At 44.1% G+C, this 20,802-nt stretch overlaps 1 long non-coding RNA gene across 1 annotated transcript in view; it reads right to left on the bottom strand.

Moving 5' to 3' along the window:
- LOC112555314 overlaps positions 1 to 17,526 on the bottom strand; it is a 50,585-nt gene extending 33,059 nt beyond the window's left edge. Inside the window, exon 1 of the long non-coding RNA XR_003097439.1 lies at positions 15,456 to 17,526. This is a non-coding gene — a long non-coding RNA (uncharacterized LOC112555314). The remainder of the gene's footprint in view (positions 1 to 15,455) is intronic.
- Between the last annotated feature and the right edge of the window lie 3,276 nt (positions 17,527 to 20,802).

The following is a 20,802-nucleotide window of genomic DNA, read 5'->3' as shown; positions in this document are numbered from 1 at the left end:
GCATACGTACCTGTACTGATTGGTCAGGTGAATGAACAGATTAATCACTCCTTGATTTATAGACTAAAGCGCCATCTTGTGGCAGCGGAGTCTCCAAGCTCAGTGCAGTGTAAAGAACAGGTAGCAGGTATGAAATAGCGGGCAGGTAAATAAATAAAACAAAACAAAACAAAACAAAACAAAACAAAACAAAACAAAAAAGGTAAGACCACACAAGTAGGGCACGTGTATGTCAACCAACTGATATTTGAAGAGGGAAAAAATCCACCAGCACACCTGTTTGGAGGAAAACAGGCTGACAAATGTATTTTTGCCCCTACACTGGATGTTGGAAATAAAGACAGAATGAATAAAGCAAAGAAAAAAAAAATACTTCAAGTACTGGGACCTACCTCTCCCCGCTAAAAAAAAAAAACAACAACAACTAATTTGAAAGTTCTCTAACGGATCCTCGGAAGCCACAATCGGTTGGACGAAAGGAAGATAACTCAGCAGACAGAAGGGAGGACAGACCTTGCTGGAAGGGCAACTCTGCCCTCGGTCACCAGGTTGAAGTCTGCGTCTGGAAACAAGATCAGAGCCCGGGGGTCGGCTGCTACTCCAGAGGTCATCGTCCATCACATCGTCCACAGCGGACAACTTGCCACGGATGTAGAAACAGAGCGGAGGTGAACCTACTCATGGGATAGGGCTATTCCCTAGTTCAAAATGATATACCCTGGGTAATAAATAAGCCACGTGACTAGGGTACCAAGCAACGTGCATGTCCCCGTCTCAATCACGTAGTTCAAAGTGCAGAGGTCGTAGACAGGATGTAGATGTGACCGTAACTAAGGGATCATGGGTAGCTTGGAGTTATTTTTTGTTCCTACTCCGCGTTGTTTTGAGCTGAGTGCCTACTACCTTTTCTTTCTATTTCCTATCCTTTAGTCGTTCGTTTTCTCTGTCTCTCTGTCTCTCTCTCTCTTTTTTTTTTAACACTTCCATATCCCGTTGAAAAGAATCCACCGTCCGGCTTTGATCTCTCGTCGTCTCGGCCTTGCCTACCGGTTCTCATCGATCTCAGGCTGATGTCGGGTCTTTTGTGCGCGGCCACGTGTCAAAATGGGACGCACGCGCACTGCGCAGCCGGAAACAAAAGGTTTTTGTCGCCAGGACTGGACTTCTGCTGACACGGCGCATGCGTGAGGCCCCCGTCAACACGCTCCACGCATCCAGGGAGTCAGCAGTAACAGCTGTCAGCTTGTGATGTCGTCACCACTTGATGTCACTGTCAGTCGTGTGACAGCACTGTGCCATGTCTTGAATTGTGTGTTGATTGTCTAGAAACTTTCATCGATGTGTTTATTTACTTGCGTAGGTTGCTCTAGTGGATTAACTTTAACATCAGCACTTCATCCATGTTTCTTTCTGCATGTTTATTTATTTCTCTTATTTATATTTATTTATAAAGTAGTCTTTTTGAAGCAAAGACTGACAAAAAGTGAAGCCGGGTGTCTAGAAATGTAGATGTTACGATCCCCATGGTGTCAGGCAGTCTTGGTGCCAGTGAATGTCATCATGATGTTTACGTGGATGTGATAAGTGTTTTTAGAGACATGCTTTCATTGTCTTTGTCTAGATTATGCAAACATTGGTTATTTTTGGAAGAGCTATTTTATTTATTTTTTTTTTTTTTTTTGTATGCGACGGTACTTGGTCCTTCGTCCAAGATCATGCTTTTCTTTGAGTTCAGTTTTCGTTGTCACGAGATTTTTGTGAAAGTTTCGATAGAAATTCAAAGGATTGCCGGTTTGATGAACCGAGGAAAAAACATTAGAAACATTTCTTAACCTCGCTGAACAACAGTATATATAATGTTAAAAATTGTTTAAGTATTATACAGATTAAGGGCTGAAAATATGTAATTATTACAACAACAAAAAAAAATAAAGGTATTGTCACAACTGTCTCTGTTCTGGGTAGAACGCGGGAGAAAGCAGTCCATACATGTGTTTTTAAAAAAGCTGAAATCATTAACTCTGTTTTAAATGTGAAACATTATACAACGATATCATTGGTAAATAATCAGTATGTAATATTTCTCTGCTATTCAGTTTTGTGTATTTTATTTATTTAATTTATTTGTTTCTTCTTTCAACAAGTTTTTTTTTTCGATGAACGTTTCGGGGAGAGGTGAAGGAAGAAAAGTCAGCGAACACAAAGCCTACAGCCCGTTGCTTATATTTCTCTGTTGACCAAGATATCACTGACTGTACTTGGCTGTCACGTGATGCAAACTGTCACGTGACCTCGCGGGCTGAAGAGCAAGCGGCTCTTACATGCAGATGTTGTCACTTGCTGATCCCCTGATTGCTGTCTGTGATTGCCTCACTTATTGAAATCATCGCCGTTTTCCTCCATCAGTCGATGTGGCTGGGTATCGTCATCTGTGATGAGGTGCAATTACCAGTGTTTGTCGGGTAATTTGGACTCAAGCGGGTAAAAGCTTTCAGGCAGGTTCTTGGTCATCAAGTCCAGGTAACTCTCCAGCCTGGCGATTACCTGTGCAAACAGTTTGCTGATTACAGTTGTCTACTTCTCCGCTGGCACTCTGTGCTCTGTCTTGGAGGTCAAAGTGCACGCCTGCTGCTTCCTGTTGCCCGCGTGAAGCACCGTTGGCAGACATGTTGGGCGACATGCTATCAAAACTACACGCGCGTGACAACAGCACTTGCGTGACGGAGTCACAGGTGCACACACGTACTGCACGCACCTAGACACCAACCTGTCTACAATTATTCAACTACAAAGAGAGAGAGAAGGGGGAAGGAAAACAAGAGTGACCTGGGCACATGACAATGGAGTATTAAGCATGTGATGGCTGGAGCAACAAACGTGTTTGTACAACTACCAGCCTCCCACCCGCCACAGTAATATGTTCACAAGACTATGGCACCGTGACAGCATCACAAAGACGGTTATTAACCGTCATCACGCGCCACAATGCGAGACTTTGTTACTCAAACAACTTTTATTAAAAAGAAACTTTTGGTAACACAAAATGACATTTTTTTAGTTCGTGTAAAACAATTTGGGGCTGAAATTAGAAAAAAAAAAATCAGCAAATATCCAAGTGTCTATAAAACATCTGAAACTATTTTCCCCCCAACTGTGAGCTAATATACAGTTATTGTGAAACACTTGAATTTATTAAGGGAACAGAGTTATTGTTCAAACTGTTTTAGGAATCATACAATGTATAGGGCAAAAATAAGTACAGCATAAAATATTTACAGTTGAGATTTTGTGTATGGGAGTATAAAATACGTACATTGTGAAATGGTTACTGTATACAATAGAAGCAGGGTAGATGATATTAGGGTAGAGTCTATAGCGGCATGGAATATTTACTATAAATTATTTACTGTATAAAATGTGTATTGTATAAATTATTTACGGTATAAAATGTGTGCGGTATAAATTAATAACTGTATAAAAGGTGTATTGTATAAATTATTTACAGTGTAAAATATTTAGGGAATAAATTATTTACAGTATAAAATGTGCGGTGAATTATGTAGGGTACCAGGACCAGTCCTGACTTCCACTTTCAGACTTTTCTCCTCTGGAATCACCGCCCCTCCCAGCTGCAGCCCCACCCCACCGAGACGTGTACGTGGCGATCGAACTGCAGCGTGGAGCTGTCAACAGCCGGGTCCCTGGTAGCCACCCGGTACAGGTGTGTTGGAGAGAAGGGGGCCGGGGTGTTCAGGGTGCTGCCGGACCCGTAACGATCCCCCCGGCACTGCCTTCCACACGCTCCATTGTGGAGGAGAGGCATCGTTTTCGAATTAATTTCGCCCAACCGTCGGTATTTTTATGCAGCGGGTAATTGAATCGCATGGTCCCCGCCGCTGCAGGCCGGCCATTTAAACAGTCATCAATGTTTGAAACATTCGCGCCGTGTCAACCCATCAATCACAGCCACTCCCTCCGCGCCTGCGCTCTCGCCTTCCTTCTTGTCCCAAGCGCAGATTTATATCTTCTTTCTTTTTTCTGTCTTTCTCCCTTTCATCCCGCAGCCTGGCTTCCTGCTCTTCATCCACTCTCCCTTTCTGTCACTTTACTCGGGAAAAGATGTGAAGTGGATAAAAACGGGTGAAAGGTTGGTCACGACTGATTGATTGATTTATTTATTTACTGAATATCATTTGAGAGATTTTGCAACCGTTCCTAAGTAAATCTTCTTCTAATCGTGAATAAGACGGGCAGCAAATACGAATTCTGAAAAAAAAGTATTGATGGAATATTCACGACCGAAACAGCAGCCTTTGTGGTAACAGCTGTACAAGAAAATAACAGATTGAAGGAGCTCAAGATAAGAGTATCAAGGTATTGTATTCTATTCTGTTATTTTATTCTTGACATAAATATTATTTGTTGTTGTAATATCGCCAGGTGTCCTTACTGTTGATCAAGAACCATGATGATGATGATGATGGAGGAGGATGAAGATGATGATCTTTAGGAGACCCCCAGCAGTTGCAGAGAATAATATAAAACCTTGTTCAACCTGTTATCCACAATCCAGATCACGTTCACCGAGGCGTGACCCCAGTCTGGATCGTGACCCCTGACGCCATGTTCAGTGACCAGCTTCCTCGGCAAGGATTTTGATCCATGAGCCGCATCCACCGTCCAGATCATGTTTCATGAGCTGGGTTCCCAGCCGTGATCATATCCCATGAGCCGTGTCCTCATCGCAGATCACGGTCAACGAGCCGTGTCCACCGTTCCAACAAGTGCACACGCCGCGTCCTCAACCCACCTTATGTTTGGTGACATGTGTCAGCAGCCAAGACTGTGTGCCATGATCCGTGTCCTCAGCCAAGATCATGATGGCACAGGAGCTGTGTCGCCACCCAAGGCCGTGTCCAGTCACCTGTGTCCGCAGCCAAGCGTGGGTGAGGAGCTACATCACCCGGATGCGCACAGGTTCACCTCCCGACAGGGTAGGGAAAGGGTGGGAACAGGACATCAAAGTCACGCCAGCGTTTGTGTCACGTGATCTACAGCCTGCATCCGGACTTGCCCACAATGGGTGATGGCGGTCACAGCAGGTGAGCCGACGTCACGGGGAGGAAGAGCAAACAGTCGTGCACAGTCCTCCCTACTGGCGACTACTGTGAGAAAACAGACCCAACACCTGTTTGTATTCTTCTACACCTGTCCGCCATTTCCAAGTCGACGCAACCAAGCATGAATGCGTTGCCATCATGATCCTTAAATATTCCTCCTGTCAACAGGTGCTCACAAAAGCTTTTTAACAATTTTGTACACGACAAGAAGTTAAATCACGTGGTCTTCACAACTTCCGCCAACAAGTTGCTGAGTTCCAGAAGATGTGGAGGCGAGCTCAGCGATTGCGAGTAAAAGAGTTTACAAAAAACTTGAACTTACTGAAAAGGCCAAGATTATTGTACAAACTCAAGTAAACGAAAGAAAAATAAAGTAATGAGACTGTAACAAGCCCCACAGATGAGAGAGAGAGAGAAGGATGAGGAAAGCATGGTGGGGTCCACATGTCATGGTAGTTCAAGAAGGAAAGGTGTGTACAGGTGTAAACACAGAATATTTCCACATCTCAATGTCCAGTAATTATTTTGTGCTTGTAGAGCCGTGTACTCAAGGAGAGCATGTTGACAGTTGTAGGCTGTAAAGTGTTTGTTGTCGGGTGGACTAACAGGTGAGTAATATGCCATAGCGGTGAGTCAACACTCAGTGAGTGCAGTTTGAGTTTGATGGTGGTTTCAATAGTCAAATATTAGGAAAATTGGTTGAGGCAGTGCGTCAAGTGACCCCACTGGTAACTGAGTGGATATTGGGATAAAGAAGGTTTGGTTGGTCCACTGATGACAAGAACATTAGTCAGTGTGTACACATCATCAAAGTAAGTGCAGTTAATGTATGACAGACACCAACACCTGAGGGAATACTAACAGTCAAATGTCAGACAAGGAAGACCTCACCAAACCACAGCAAGTAAACAAACAGAGCAGACTGCACTCTAACCACATCTTCACTTCCACAACACGTATTAATAAATAAACAAAAGTCTGTGAAAACACCTGAAAAGTACATGAAAAATCGTGACTGATTATTGCCATAATGCCTACACCTTCCCTTCTCTACTCCCCCTCTCCTGTTCTTCTTTGTGTATAGATATAGTTTGTATTGTTTACTAATGCATGCGATATTTTAGCATCAGGTGATGACGAGGGCGCAGACACAGGTCACGACCAAAGTGTGTGACTGTAGCATCCAGGAGTGTGCACATGTAGACATTCATCAATCATGTTTCATTTTAAGTGATGGAGGAGGGTGGGGTGCACCCGGGGGAGTGTGGCAGGTCTTTAATGAGTTTCCCGCATGTGACTGCTGCCCGCTGCCTCCATTGAAAGCGCGAATGAGGAGGGAGGAGGAGGAGGAGGGTCTGCACTTGCAATATTCGCCGGGACCAGCATGCTACGGGGTCATGTGACCGCTGCCTTCAAATTAACAGGTAGAAAATGAAATTGAGGTTGGGCCAGCAGTGGGCATGCGTAGTCGCCACGTCACGACTGCCACCACTGACCCCTCAACCTGGCGGTGGCCGACAGACGGACAGGTGGGCGACGACAACAGGACGGACACACTGCAGCACGCGCGCACGTGCCAACTCGCTCACACCGCGGAGATGCACGCGTCTGTCTGTGAGTTCATGCAAACGCTCGTGTGTGTGTGTTAGTGTGTGTGTGTGTCTCATCGTAAAGACCAACCACGCAGACCAACGCACCATCTCTATAAAATGTAGTTCTATGGGAAATTCTACCCGACAAAGTGAAGTCCAGGAGAGGAGTTGGCGGAGTCATCGTCTCGCCTGTCGGTGCGGAGTGTTGTTGCTGACAATCAGAAGCTTGTTTAAAAGCTTTTACTTTGACAAAGAACTTGTATGTCTGCGTGTTTAGCTGGAGGCAATGCTTGATGATTGCTTTTTGCGTTAGAGGAAAATGCAGATGATTGCCTGGTCGTTGGACGAAGAGCCAGTAAGATTGCTCCGCCTTACACCAAGCACCCGTATATTGGCTCGGGTGGCGCGAGACAAAGTCCAATGATTGTCTGGGTGTTACACGAGGAGCACATGATTGCTTCTTCAGTGGACGCCACGATCTCAGCCACTTCGGGTGGAGTGTGTTGTCGGCGGCTGTCAACAGCAGCAATGAGGGTGGTTGTACTCTGCTGAGTAGTGTGTGGGTGTGGGTGGTAGAGTGTGGGTAGTAGAGTGCATGTTGTGATCTGCGTATAGCCTGTAGGATGTCATTGTTTGAGTTTCTACTTAAACTAACACAACAGCAACTATTTTGAGGTTGCACAGCCAGCACACTTGGACCTCCTGTTCACTAACTGTTGTTGGTTCCCCTCACTCTGTCTCACCACACCTGTCCCCCTGTCCCCACACTAGCCTACCCCCAATCGTTCATGTCCTACCCGATTTACCGGCGGTTCACATCGACACACCCGATCTCTACAGCTGTCAACCCGCGGTCCATCTTGTCCATGCATCCTCCATCTCCCTCCCCCCAACAAGTCCTCGGGCCTTCCACCGACGGCTGTTTCCCCTTTGAAAAACGAAGAGTAAGGAGAAAAGCCCGAGAAACATTTCTGGTGCTTAATATGGCGATTATCGGGTCCACTTGTCGAGAAAATAGATGAGGGAGAGCGGGAGAGAGGCTGTCAAGGGAGATGTGGGCCCCTGCCAGCTTCTGGGCACGGAGTCCAGTTTCAGTCTTCCTGGAGTCACTCAAGCGTGCAGCTCGTCATTCACTCTAAGCAGGGCGACCAGGCTGCGGAGGTGAGAGGTGACAGTTCAAGCGCTGGAGGTGGAGGAGCAGTTCAAGAAATTCATGGCAGGACGGAGGGGGGTGATGAGGATGGGAGGGAGAGGGGACAAGCGACGTTCATGGGAGGGAGAACTTGGGGAGTGGAATGTCAATCTGTGTGCGTGTGTGTGAGAGTGTGTGAGAGAGAGAGAGAGCACGCAATAGCGTTTATCAGATCTCTGAAGAAAAAGTGTTACTTGAGTAGATAGCATCAATATCAGAAGGCTCTGTGTGGTTGACACACCTGGACCCTGTAATCAGTAATGTACATACACACCTGTATACACACACACACACAATGTACATACACACCTGACTGTACGGCTATTTAAACTTGTGTATTCATTGACTTTCCTATAAGTGTAGTAGGTGTCAATCTGTGTGTGCGTGGAGACGTGTGTATACATGCCGTGAGTGTCAGCTTTTCCCACACATGTCTGTGCATAGAACATTAAGATAATTATATATATATATAAAATGTGTTTGTGTTATCTGTATTGTTCACTTGATATATATATATAGACACAATCACACACATACACCAGTTGTGATTGTGTTGTTTAAAGTGACTTGTGTATATAGATAGGTGCACATGTGTGTGTGTGTGTGTCAAAGAAGAAAGAGAGAGATGAAGGTTTGATGGCATCTTGTAGATATAGATGTATCGGTGAGTCTGGCTTGCAATGTATATTTGACATCAGAGACTTGTGAATGTTGCAACAAGGTGAGAAGCTGCAAAGACACTTTGTGTGATTCTGTGTGAACCGCAATTGTGACGAACAAATATAATTTTTTCATACTTACAAACTTATAAACGAGCTTAATGTTGCTGGTTCCTGCTGCTGACACCACAGTGAACCCTGACCTCTCACCTTTATCTTCCACTTAACCCGGATACTTTTTTTTTTTTAAGTGATGCCATACAACATTGATCCACAGATGAAGATAAGAACTGCAGTGTGGCCTGAACTGGTCATCATCCAACATGAAGGACATGTTGACAATATTGTAAATTATGTAACTTGACAGTAATGCTGACAGTAGTGTAACTGATACAAGCTGACAGTACTAAGTGATACAAGCTGACACTAATGTAAGTGATCATGTTGACAGTAGTATGATACCTGCTGACACTGGTGTAAATAGTGGCCTACAGCAATATAAGTCACACCAGTTCAATTCACGCTACTTAGAGGCGCTCGTGCGTGACGTGCATGGCCGTGAACCTCAGCACGTGCAGTGGTGCGGAGCGTGATCACAGCCCCCCAGTCTCTCCACCAACGGAACAAAAGGCCAAAACATATTACTACCTTCAGCGAAAGGAACTTCCGCCCAGGTGGCAAGTCGACGCACTCCACCGCACGAGAAAGGGAGCCAGGTGGTGGCCGGCTTTATTGGTACCGGGGTGGGTGGGGTGGACAGGGTGGGTGGGACAGATACAACAAGCGCCGTATATTATTCTCCCCCCCTTGACACAGGCTGCACGTGAAATGAATTCAGGGTGCGGGGGGTGAGGGGTGGGGCGACCTCTGTAGGGGCACCCGGGCTCAGTACCGGGTATTGGTATCGACGAGGCTCAGCGCACAATCACACAGGAACCAAACAAGAGAAGAAAACTCGTGTTGAAAAGTCCCTCCTTCAACTCCTCCTCTTGTTCTTCCTCTGCTTCATCTTCGTTGGCCGTTTCTTCTTGCCACTTACATGAAAGAGAGAGAGAGAAGGGGGTGGAGATTGTTTTTCTGCTTGTCTGCACTCATGTGTGAGTGTGCGTGGCAGTGTGTGCGTGCGTTGGCACCTGGACTGTAGGAGATATTTCACATTACCTGTGAGTCTGTGAGTGGATACGTGTGTATCACATGTGTTTTTTGAGGCTTTTCCACATGTGTGTGAGTGTGTGCATATAATATAATAGGACTTGCATAATGTTTGCGTGTTTGTGTGCGCGCGCGTGTCAGTGAGTGTATGTACGTGGTTATTTATTTTATGTCTGCGTGAATGTACGCGCGTTCGCATATATATGATCATGGGATAGCTATACGTAAAACATATAAAAAAGGGAGAAAAAAAACAAAACATAAAAAATACAACATAATTTTGCCACAGTCACGAGCAGCCATTGTCATTGTGTGTATGTGTGTGTGTGTGCGTGTGTAAGAATATTTCATACCATATGATATATAATATAGCAGTCTATAAACATCCATAACGACAGAGAATGCATGCCATAAATTATGTTAGTTGTTGACATGTTACAAATGTCTATAATCACAGGTAGGTACACTTCTGTGGCTGTCAGTAACAGATTCTATATTTAGTAGCAGAGGATTGCATGTTGTTTTGACATTTTTATGTTTTTATTTATTTGTTTTGTTGTGACACAGTGTTGTAATAAGTTGTATGTACTTAAATACACTTTTTAATTTGATTTCTCGTGAAGGGAATACATGAATATGGGTAACTGCCGGACATTCACGGTTTCACCTTCCTTCTCTCTTACCCTCCTCTCTAAATTTCTTTTCTCTGTCTTTCCATTTTCACGGTCTCTTTAGTAATCTGAAGCTTACTGTTATTTTGTGAAATGTTTGAAAGTTTAACAAAGAAGTAGAGTGAACATACAGAGGACGAACTGAGCCTGGCAGGTTGTGGTGGAGAGAGTGTGGAGTGTCACGTGACTTTGTGTGTGAGTGTTGTGAGTATTTAACTCCGTTAATAACAACACATCATATGGAGAAACAGTCTGATACACCCTTCCCCTCTGTGTTGTACTATTTATTGTTTTAAGGCTTTTATCCCAGATTATTCTTTATAGTCAGTGAGATTGTGTGTGTGTGCGTGCGCGTGTAGACCCGTTCGTGTGAGAACCTTCATCCAGGTTCAAATAAAAATTAAAATAATTTTTTCCTGTTAGTGTTGCTGTTATTATTATCATCATCATGATCATCCTTTTTTTTCCTTGCAGTTTGGTATTTGCCTCCAATTCCGACTATTGATCGTTAATTTTGACGACAGAAATTTTTTTAATTACTTTTTTGAAAGACTTCTCAGTTTTAACAATGTGGAAGTGAGAAAGCAGTTTACAAACGGACTGAATCCTTGGCCTCCTTATTTTTACTGCTTTTTCCCCTGTTACATCCTTCCTCCTTTATTCTCTCTTACACTCACACTGCGTTTGTGTTTGTGTGTTTGTGTGCGCGTACGGGGGTGTATGGGTGTGATTCTTCTCTCTGTTTTTCTCTCATGATTATTATTTTTTTTCTCTTTCTTGCATTTTACAGTTTTCATTAACATTAATCCGACTTATCATTAATTCCTCATACTTTCACATTTTCTTTAATTTCTCAATGAAAAATATTGCTAAGTCCGTCTACCTGTTCACTGGGATAATCGTCCCTCCCGCACACCCCGTGTTCCTTCTCTCCCATCTCTGTCTCTCTTTCCTTTCCTCTCCACAATTTATAATTTCCTTCTTTTCTCTTGAATTATCCTGCCTCCCATTGTCTGTATTTCATGTTTATACTATCTACATTTCTTTCCAGCATCATTCTGCGTTTCTCGCTTTTAAAAATGTACAGTGTTGTGTTGTATGTGTGCTTGTGTGTGTGTGTGTGTGTGTGTGTGTGTGAACTATGTGTGTGTTTTAATTTTCTTTTTCTCGTGTTCCTAATATTAAGCAATCCGCACTGAAAACAACTGGCGAAGGACTGTCGATATTTACTGCACTGAGTTAATTGTTTAATCAGCTGTCCGTCTGTCGATAGCTAATAACCACTGTATGTGTGTTGTGTTAGATTGTGTGTACACACGCACCTTCTTTGACACACTGTCATCGTCTCTTATCAGATATTTGTCGGCAAATTAGGAGAGCGCCAGGTTTCACGGCATTCATTTATTTTTATCTGTTAAAAAATATAATTTATTTCACAAAGATTCCGTGTATAAAAGCAACCAGTGGAACAGTTTTGGTTTGTTTTTATTTTTGTTGGCTTGTTTGTTTGTTTGTTTGTTTGTTTGTTTGTTTGTTTGTTACGGCAGGACTCGTTACTTCTGTTGTTTGCTGAAAATAAAAGAATGAGTAAAAAAATAGAGAATCACTCTACCGTGACACTTGCAGGGTGTCCATGTTGCTCGGCAAATGAAAAACTCTTTGACAATAATTTTATTTTCTAATCAGTTCGCGAGTTTTGCATACTTTAAAAGTGTAACAAAGTTAAAAGAGATGATTTATGCGATAACAAGACGAAAACAATTTTTTTTTCGGGCAATTAAAACAAAGATCGTTTTATGTCTGAAACAGTAATAAACTTATCTAAAATCTAATAATTATTCTGGGTGTACGATAGATAATAGGATAAGCTTCTGAAGGAGAAAGAAAAGCGCAGGTAAGACCAGGTAGTGTCCAGGTGCAAATCAACAGACGTGGCCTCCGTCAAAGACACCTACAACGACCTGTCAATAAAGTCAAGCAGCCACCTGTTTCTCGCTACTAGACATCTACCCGCCAAGCACAAACAACGACATGAGTTGGCAGGAAACAAAGATAGGCAGTGATCCGAATTCATGGGTTTTAGCTGTGAAACATCAACAATCAAGAGGATTAGCACCCGAGCAGTTCTCAGCACTCGGCACGCACGGGGCCGCCACCCGCGGTAGGCACCCAGTCGATGGCCGCCATGTGTCGCACCTATTGATGTCGGGTGCACGTGCAGTGAGGGTCGATGTGTCAGTCAAACATGGGATACTCGTCATCCAGTCATTCCACATGTCCAATGTGTCTGTCTTCACATTGCTAGTGTGGACACCGGGCAAGTCAATCATTTGTTTGTCATCAGTCTTGGCCTCTACAACATTTCTCAACGACTGTCAGTTCTTAAATCTCTCTTTATAAGTGTGTGTGTGTGTGTGTGTATTATTTTATTTCTTGTCGTCAATCATTCTCTTGTAGCTTCATTTTACTGCCTATGAAGGATAGACAGAACACAGGAGAACATTTCTGAATGTTTATTATTATGGTTATAATTTTTATTTTCGATTTATGCTATATTTGTTTTCTTAACAAAAGACCGTAACGCTTATGCGTCCGTGTGTCTGTTGCTACACAACCTCTGTTTCCACTCGTGTCTCCGTGTGTACCTGTGTGTGTGACTGTGTGTGTGTACATGTCTGACTTTTAGTTGGTTAGCAGCGGCTTGTGTGTAGTGTGTTCTGTCTTTGTATTACTAAGTGCATATTTTAAGAAGATTGCGGTTCTATTTAGGAATTAATCGTGTGACTGTAAGCGCGTTTTGTGCCGACCTCCATCGCGGTCCCTGTATATTTGTAGACCTGTTACTTATAAATGTTTCCACAATGCAAAGAATATGTTCACTTTCAGCTATTGCCCTGATACTTCATTCCAAACTAAACTTCCAACAAAGTGTTCACACAATCCTTTCTTCACCTTGCCTTGATGTTGGACTTGATCCTTGAATTGCTGTTAAAATGTTTTTATATATTACTTGATTTGTTTTTGCTTGGTTATTCTTTATTATTATTATTATTATTATTATTATTATTATTATTATTATTATTATTATTATTATTATTATTATTATTATTATTATTATTATTAATCGCGGACCAGACTGACCTCGAGGACAAGCACACAAACAGAAGACAAGACTGAGGACTGAAGACAAAACACAAGAATTGTCGCAACACAAATATAGCTAAACATAGCTAAAATATAGCTAAATCCTACTATAATCCCAAACAATGACAATATTTTAGAACTGTGTAGTAAAATAAAAATTGTTGTTGGTTTGTTGCAAGTTATAAAAGTGGACCAGAGATGACAGACATAGGGTCCTTGCAAATAATAAATTTTCTGTCAAGTTCTAAGTTACACAGTTTGTAACAAAGATGACAAACAGTCGGCGGTCACCAGAAAAAAAAATTCTGTCAGGGTTATGCTAAATTATACAATTTGTATCGGTGATCACAAACAATCGGAAGTCACCAGTAAGAAATCTTCTGTCAAATTTAAATTGTTATAATATAACAAAGGATGAAGTCAGAAATTGAAAACCTTTTTGTCATGTGTGAGTTCTTATAATGGGAGGCAGTGAAAATAAAGACACGGTGTTGTTAATAACACAAAGAGAAAACATTTTTAAAATTGAAAAGAGGAGTTTGGAAAGGAGAGTGAAGGAGGGTGTCAGACAATTATATGCTTTGTGTTTGCTGATTTTGCAGGATACTGTGTGATCTATAATAATTTTCGCAGACAACTAATAATTGTGAGAAAGCAATACTCGAGCAGCACATGACCCTAGGAATTACACATGACCCTAGGAATTATACATGACCCCGCCACCAACTACCCGACAATTACAGGCGCAGTAGACAGGAAATTACAGTAAAATATACATTTCATTTCTCACCAGGAACAAAAATCAAACATCAACTAGACATAATTGACACAAACAAGGCGACCGATCAAAGATTTTTCTTGAAAGCCATTCTAATCATTTTAATAATCTCAAAATAATTTGCACGAGAGAAAAAGATTTGCTTGCTGTTCTTTAGAGCTCACTGCGTACTTATAAACACAAAAATAGTCGAGTCAAGTTGTTTAACTTTTGTTCTACAAATTAAAATTTTATTAACACAATCTACATTTGTTTACAGCATTTTCTTCCGGTTTCTCACTTTTTAAAACGAGTGTGGAGAGTGGAATCGGTCTGTCAACAAGGTTGTTGTTTTTTTAATAAATACCGCTTTGTGGTTTACTTCAGAGACCGAGTGCACGTGCATTCAGGAGCGAACCATTTTATCAAATTGCTTACTGCAAAAAGAATTAACTTAGTTGTTTGCTAGAATTTATATTACGATGAAAAAAAAAAAGAAAAGAAAAAGAGAACATGGTTTTATTCATAATCTTTTCCACTCTTGCGGTAAATATTTTCTGTGATAATATAATTACTTGCACATTTTTGTATGTTTGTTTCTTGTCTTAATTCGTTGTCTGGGCGCGTGCGACTTTTGGTTTTGCATGCAATAAAATATATGGAAGGAAAATGTTTCCGTGAATTCAGTGCTGAACGAATGGCACAACAACACATATTCCCACGCATGCGCGTTGTTTATGGTAACTGACTCTAAACATGGCAACATAAATACTACAAGCAATTGTGTGTTCAGAGGAACGCGCGCGCGAACACATTCACTCACACTTGCATACGTACTCACACTCTCTAACGCTAGCACGCGCTCTCTGTCACACACACACACTTGCTTTCGTACACACTCACACACACACACACTCTCACGCCAGCACGCTCTCTCTGTGACACACACACACTAGCGTACACACTCACACACACACACTCTCACGCAAGCACGCTCTCTCTGTGACGCACACATCTCATCTATCCTCTCAGTAATAATTAAGTAATTAATAATAGCTAAGTAATTTCTCTGAAAGGTGAGGCTCCCCCTGTACTCACACACAAACTCATTTACTCCATACTCAGACACGCGCACACGTAGTCCAACACACTCTCATGCAAAGCTTACCATGATGACGTCATCACTTCTGGGTCAGGGGTGACGGTGATGATGACCTTTCGTTGCCAAGCGATAGCGTGAATTGTTACCATAGAAACACTGTAGAAGATGACGTCAGCTCACAGAAACGTCACGTCACGTGTCTCCTGTGACGTGCGTTCCTGGAATTGTGCATGGAACATGATCCCCGCCCTAGCGGTTCGATAGAAAAATGCAGAGTAGTTCTGGAGCACCGGAAGTTTATTGTTTCCTATTTATGGTAAAAGTAAACAAGAGAAAGCAGTCGGCCATTCTCACTTTGCAATGAGACCCGAAGAACATCAGAAAAAATCCCGAAGAAGCTTGGGAAATAATAAACCAATCGGTGCAGTGCTTAGGGTTAGGGTTCATGGCCAGCTCTTCACACGTGACACCCACATCAGACTGTTACATCAGTACCTCCTTCAGTTCACCTGGAGGTAGTGTAGCGGGTAGGCATGATGGTCACTGGGACAATGGAATATAGGGGTGGCGGTGCTCCTGGAGGTTGCACTGGTTGACTTCCGGACCTACAACAACTGCAGGGAAGCAGGGCTGCACAGCTGTCGTCACGTGTGCTCTAGTTTCCGGTCTGCTGCACAGCTACTTGCATCCAGACAATCAAGCGACATTTGCAGTGACCTCTCCGTTGCCATGTTGATGTCTCCGAATAAAGAGCAACTGCAGCCAAGAACTCGTGACTTCCGCACTGACATGCGCTTGGCACTCTCGGACTCTGTGACGTCACCACGCTGCTTGACGCAAGCATTTCACTCACTGCGTCACCAGCTCTCTGTTAACGCACTGATTACGTCATACACACCGTCATGGGCGCCGCAAGGGAGCAAAACCGCAGACATGCGCATTGACGAGGCAGCAAGACAGACTGCGAGAACATCTTTGGACATGGCGGAGAGACCCAGCTTATCCCCTGGTCACCAGGCTGGGTAGCCACCCGCCTGACACCCTCACACACGTACACAAGGCAGCTGGGCCCTACAGGGCGAGGTGGAGGACTGCCACGCCATCAGGGTCCACACAAGGTCTGTCCACATACAGGCTGTTACCTCCAGCGCCGCATTCCCCACTTCTGCCTGGCACCGCCACCAGGCAAAGAATCTCAACTTCAAGTCGGCCGGGTCGATGCTGGGTTATGAAAACGGATTCGGCCTTTTATAAGAAGGAGAAAAGACCATTATCTGTGGCCTAGCTTCATTTGCCGGGCACAGCGCATCTATTGCAGAGCTGCAGCAAGCACCAGTCTCTCTCAGCGTATCGAGCGCTGGGAATTATACGCCACAACAGTCTTAGTTCCAGCTTCAGGGGAAGAGAGAGAGAGAGCTACACACACAGAAAATAAAAAAAGAGAGAAAATGGTGGGAAGAAAAGATTCAAAGAACGTAGAGGGAGAGAAAAGAAAGAATGGGGCTGAGGGAAGAAAAGCTGACTCTAAGGGAGAAAGAACGGCGGCAGCCTCGTAATGGAAAGCCTGTATGGCCGAGATTTGTGTGAGGAGGAGAGAGAGAGGGGGCGACAGAGAAGTGTGACAGTGAGGTCTAGGGAAGGGAAACTTCACAGTGGGAGCACAAGAACCCTCTACAGAGCTGAAGCCTGCTGATGAGGGGGCTTTGTGCGAGAGTTTTCAGGACCTTTTGTGGAGCGCGGTGTCCCCCTCCGACAAGCTGTCCTGGCGACCCTGGCAAGCGCAAGGTGGAGAAGCTGGCTGACGAAAGAGTCTTTCAGACCGGGTATAATGTACCCCGGGTATGGGCACAAAGGCATTAGAAATATGCCGCGTAGCCGATGAAAACAAGTTTTTGTTACACCTGTCCGGAAACCTGCCAGGTACACCTGCTTACATTTCAATACAGGGAGAGGAGATGGAGGGAAAGGTAAAGCGCTAAGGCGCTCAAAGCCACCAGGACTCGCCACCCGAAACCCAGAAATTGTTATTCTTGGAGGCCTGTTGCTTAACTTCAAACTAAGTGGGAAACAAATGGACTGAAAGCTGTTCAGACCGTGACAACTCTGTCATGCTCCACTGACTGCAGCTCTGTGCTACCTGCTTGCCTGCCATTGATGAGAGGAAGCTGATGTTGAATGTTTGTACAGAGCTCAGTCATCTGACTGTATGGTGCAAACATGGAGGTTGTTTATTAAACTTGCATTTGTTTCATTATTTATTTTTGCTTCATTGGAAAAGGAAGTGGAGGGATTGTAAATATTAATTTTCACTTTTGTATTTATGTACACTGATGGCTTTAATTGATTTACAGTTTTAGTATCATATTCATATACTGAACTATGCAATGCTATTTACCATGATGGCGAGAATGATGAACATCATCATCAAGACAAGAATGCAATGCTCGCCTACAAGCCACGTGACTACAATGAAGGATTCAGAGAACGAGTAAAATCTTCGCATTTCTATGAACTGTGAACAGACAGGACAAGCCAGATAAGTTATCATTCTCTTATTCTTCCTGTAAGATCGCGTGTTGTTGTGTGAGTGTGTGTGTCAGCAGGACAGAGTAAGGACATGGATTATTTAAACAAGATCGAATTCTTAACTGTGCAGAACATCATGTGGAGAGGTGACCAACCCTTGTCAGCATACCATCCTGCACCTCTACACTTACCACTGAGACAAATGTTAAATCAGGACTGAACGATATTTCCCCTTCGTCGGCAGCATTTATTTATTTATTTATTTATTTATCTATGTTATTGTGCAAACAAAGTGATTCCATCCACGGCCAGAGAAGCAGACGCAGCAACTGTAAGGTTGTGGGGAGGCGATGTGAGGTTTCGGGTGAGGGGTGGAAGTGTGGGGTAGCAGTGCGGAGGAGGATTGAACAAGGGGAAGAACCAGCAGAGAGGTGCAGAGTAGTCCCCCTTACAGACGTAATTACGGTGCCATAGGCACGAGGACTGTGGCGACCCCCAGTGACGGCTGTCGGAAGAACATAGGGACACCAGGGAGGGGGGCGGGCGGGTCAGGTGTGGGGGCGACATGGTGGAATGGAGGATGGGAGGAAGAGGACGGGGAGCTGTTGAATGGCGTGGGGATAAGATAGAAGAGTTGTGGCAGCACTCGGTAGAAATCAGAGCCACAGACACTGGCTTCTGGAACTGTGTGTGTGTTGGGGAGGGGGAGCAGACGCGTGCACATACTAATAAGTAAAAGAAGTAAAGGAGATGGTACACGTCACCAGGAATGAAAATCCAGACGACAACAATAAATAAATAAAAATAAAAAAAAACTTTTTTTAATGATTGGGCTACGTCACTGTCGAACTGGAATTTGAAAACGGTCCTCGTGACCTACTTGTCGTCGTAATTGAGACTCGTACAATTCTCAAGGAAAAGAAACACAAGCCTGCCGCTCTGATTGGTGATGGTAGACGTGAAGAACGACTGTGAAAAGCGATTCACCGTGATTATTGTGAAATAGTTTTGACGGCAAGTAATCAGTCTTTCTGTCAATAATATCTGTTTAATTACAAGAACTGAACACTAAACATATTTCACTGCACATCGCTTGCATTGCTAGCAAGTGAAGGGAAGAAGAAACAAACTCCTAGGTGACATAAAATAGTGATTCCCGTTATTATTGTATTGGAATAAACATGGAATAAACACCTTTTGTTTCAGATGTGAGAGTTGAGGGCCATAGACGCCATTACAAGACTGACACCCGATTATGGAATTATTAAATGTAATACTTTGTAACACTGATACACCCACTGGACCTGTGTGTGCCAAGGAGCGAAATCGTGTTTACAGCACAAAGCGCGGGAATTAAGTGGTATCGAACTGTAAACAAAGAAAAATAGATGATGGAGGTATAAATCCCTCTCTTCTCTCTCTCGCTCCATCGTGTCCCACACATGTATGCACTGACGCACGCACACTTAGCAGAATGTCTGGTGATACAGATACTTGTCTTGTCAACCTGACAATCTCCTGACAATCCCCTGACAATCCCCTGACAATCCCCTGACAATCCCCTGACAATCCCCTGACAGTGTGAAAGGCTGGACTGTCGACTGCCATGACAACGCCGGCACCGCAGCATCTATCGGACCGGAAGAGGTGGAGGTGAAGTCATGATCCTCCTGGCGGCCAGTTTTCCTCCGACCTCTTGAAGCGCCACCTACCGATGCTGACCTCAACATCCTCCTCACAAAGCAGCAGTCCAGCGGACATCTTCGCACGCTCCAAGCGGCCGGCAATTAGTTCCTGCTGGTCGCTCCTGCACCCTTGACCACAGGTCATGGAGAACGATCAAATCGGGTTCCGCTCCGGTCCCGCCGCCACCCGACAAAGCACAAAGGGACGAGCACCGTGGGTGGTGAGCCTCTTACCCAGGAGTGTCCTCCCTTGGCAGTAATGAGCACAGGAGGAGGCGAGGATTAGAATGGGGGTGGTTGGGGGGATCATTCATGGATGTCAACGACGACACTGATGATATGATGTGGTTTGGGAAGAGGTGGGGATGATGGGGTGGGGGCCTGACGGTGGCGGTCCACGGACAAGGATTAGACTAACGATCGGCTTAGACACAGGTGAGTGCCTGTCGAGTACAGGTGTTGTGACGATCTGCTCTCCACAACCTTGCACTTACCTGCTTGAAACACAATTATATACATAAATTCATACCTACCGACATGTTGAAACCGTCTGTCTTACAGGCCACGTGGTGTATGCTACAAGCCAGGTGTTACCTTTATAACACCTTTAATTATGCTGTAGGTGTGTGTGAATCTAAAAGTAGATAGATATCACTCAAACAGACTGCAAAAAGAATAGTTACATAAAAACACCCCTAAAAAGTAACGGTCAGTCACTCAGTATTTTATCTCTAAAGCACGCGCACGCACACACACACACACACACGCACACTTACTAGCGGGAGAGGGGAAGAAAGGAGGCAGAAAAAGAAGAAATAATCTGTACCTGAATGGAAGGCATGTCGGGTAAAGCAGTTGTTCACACTCGGCTGTAGGGTGGATGGCAATAAAATCTTCCTCGTGTCGCCTGTCACCGCAGCCTCGCTGACCGCCGTATCAATACACAGCCTGAGTGTAGCCTATCAATAAAACAATTAAGAAGTGGGGGGAGCACGCTCCGCGAAGCGGCTTGATGGGCTGAGAATAATTACAGCCATCGACACGGACTAGAGGTGAGAGGCTGGTATCGACGCCGGAGCCACTGGGCCATGAATGAGAGGTCTGGAGCGAGGGAAGATGCTGGACGAGCAGGATGAGAACAGCTGCACTTCCCCCTCTCCTCCATCAGCTTGCAGACATCTGCTTCAGTGCTTTTCTCCATG

Source organism: Pomacea canaliculata, linkage group LG14, assembly GCF_003073045.1.
Source record: "Pomacea canaliculata isolate SZHN2017 linkage group LG14, ASM307304v1, whole genome shotgun sequence".
In the NCBI taxonomy this organism is placed as follows: Eukaryota; Metazoa; Mollusca; class Gastropoda; order Architaenioglossa; family Ampullariidae; genus Pomacea; species Pomacea canaliculata.
Note: the sequence above shows the minus strand (reverse complement) of the source record. Positions and strands in the feature narration are given on the sequence as shown.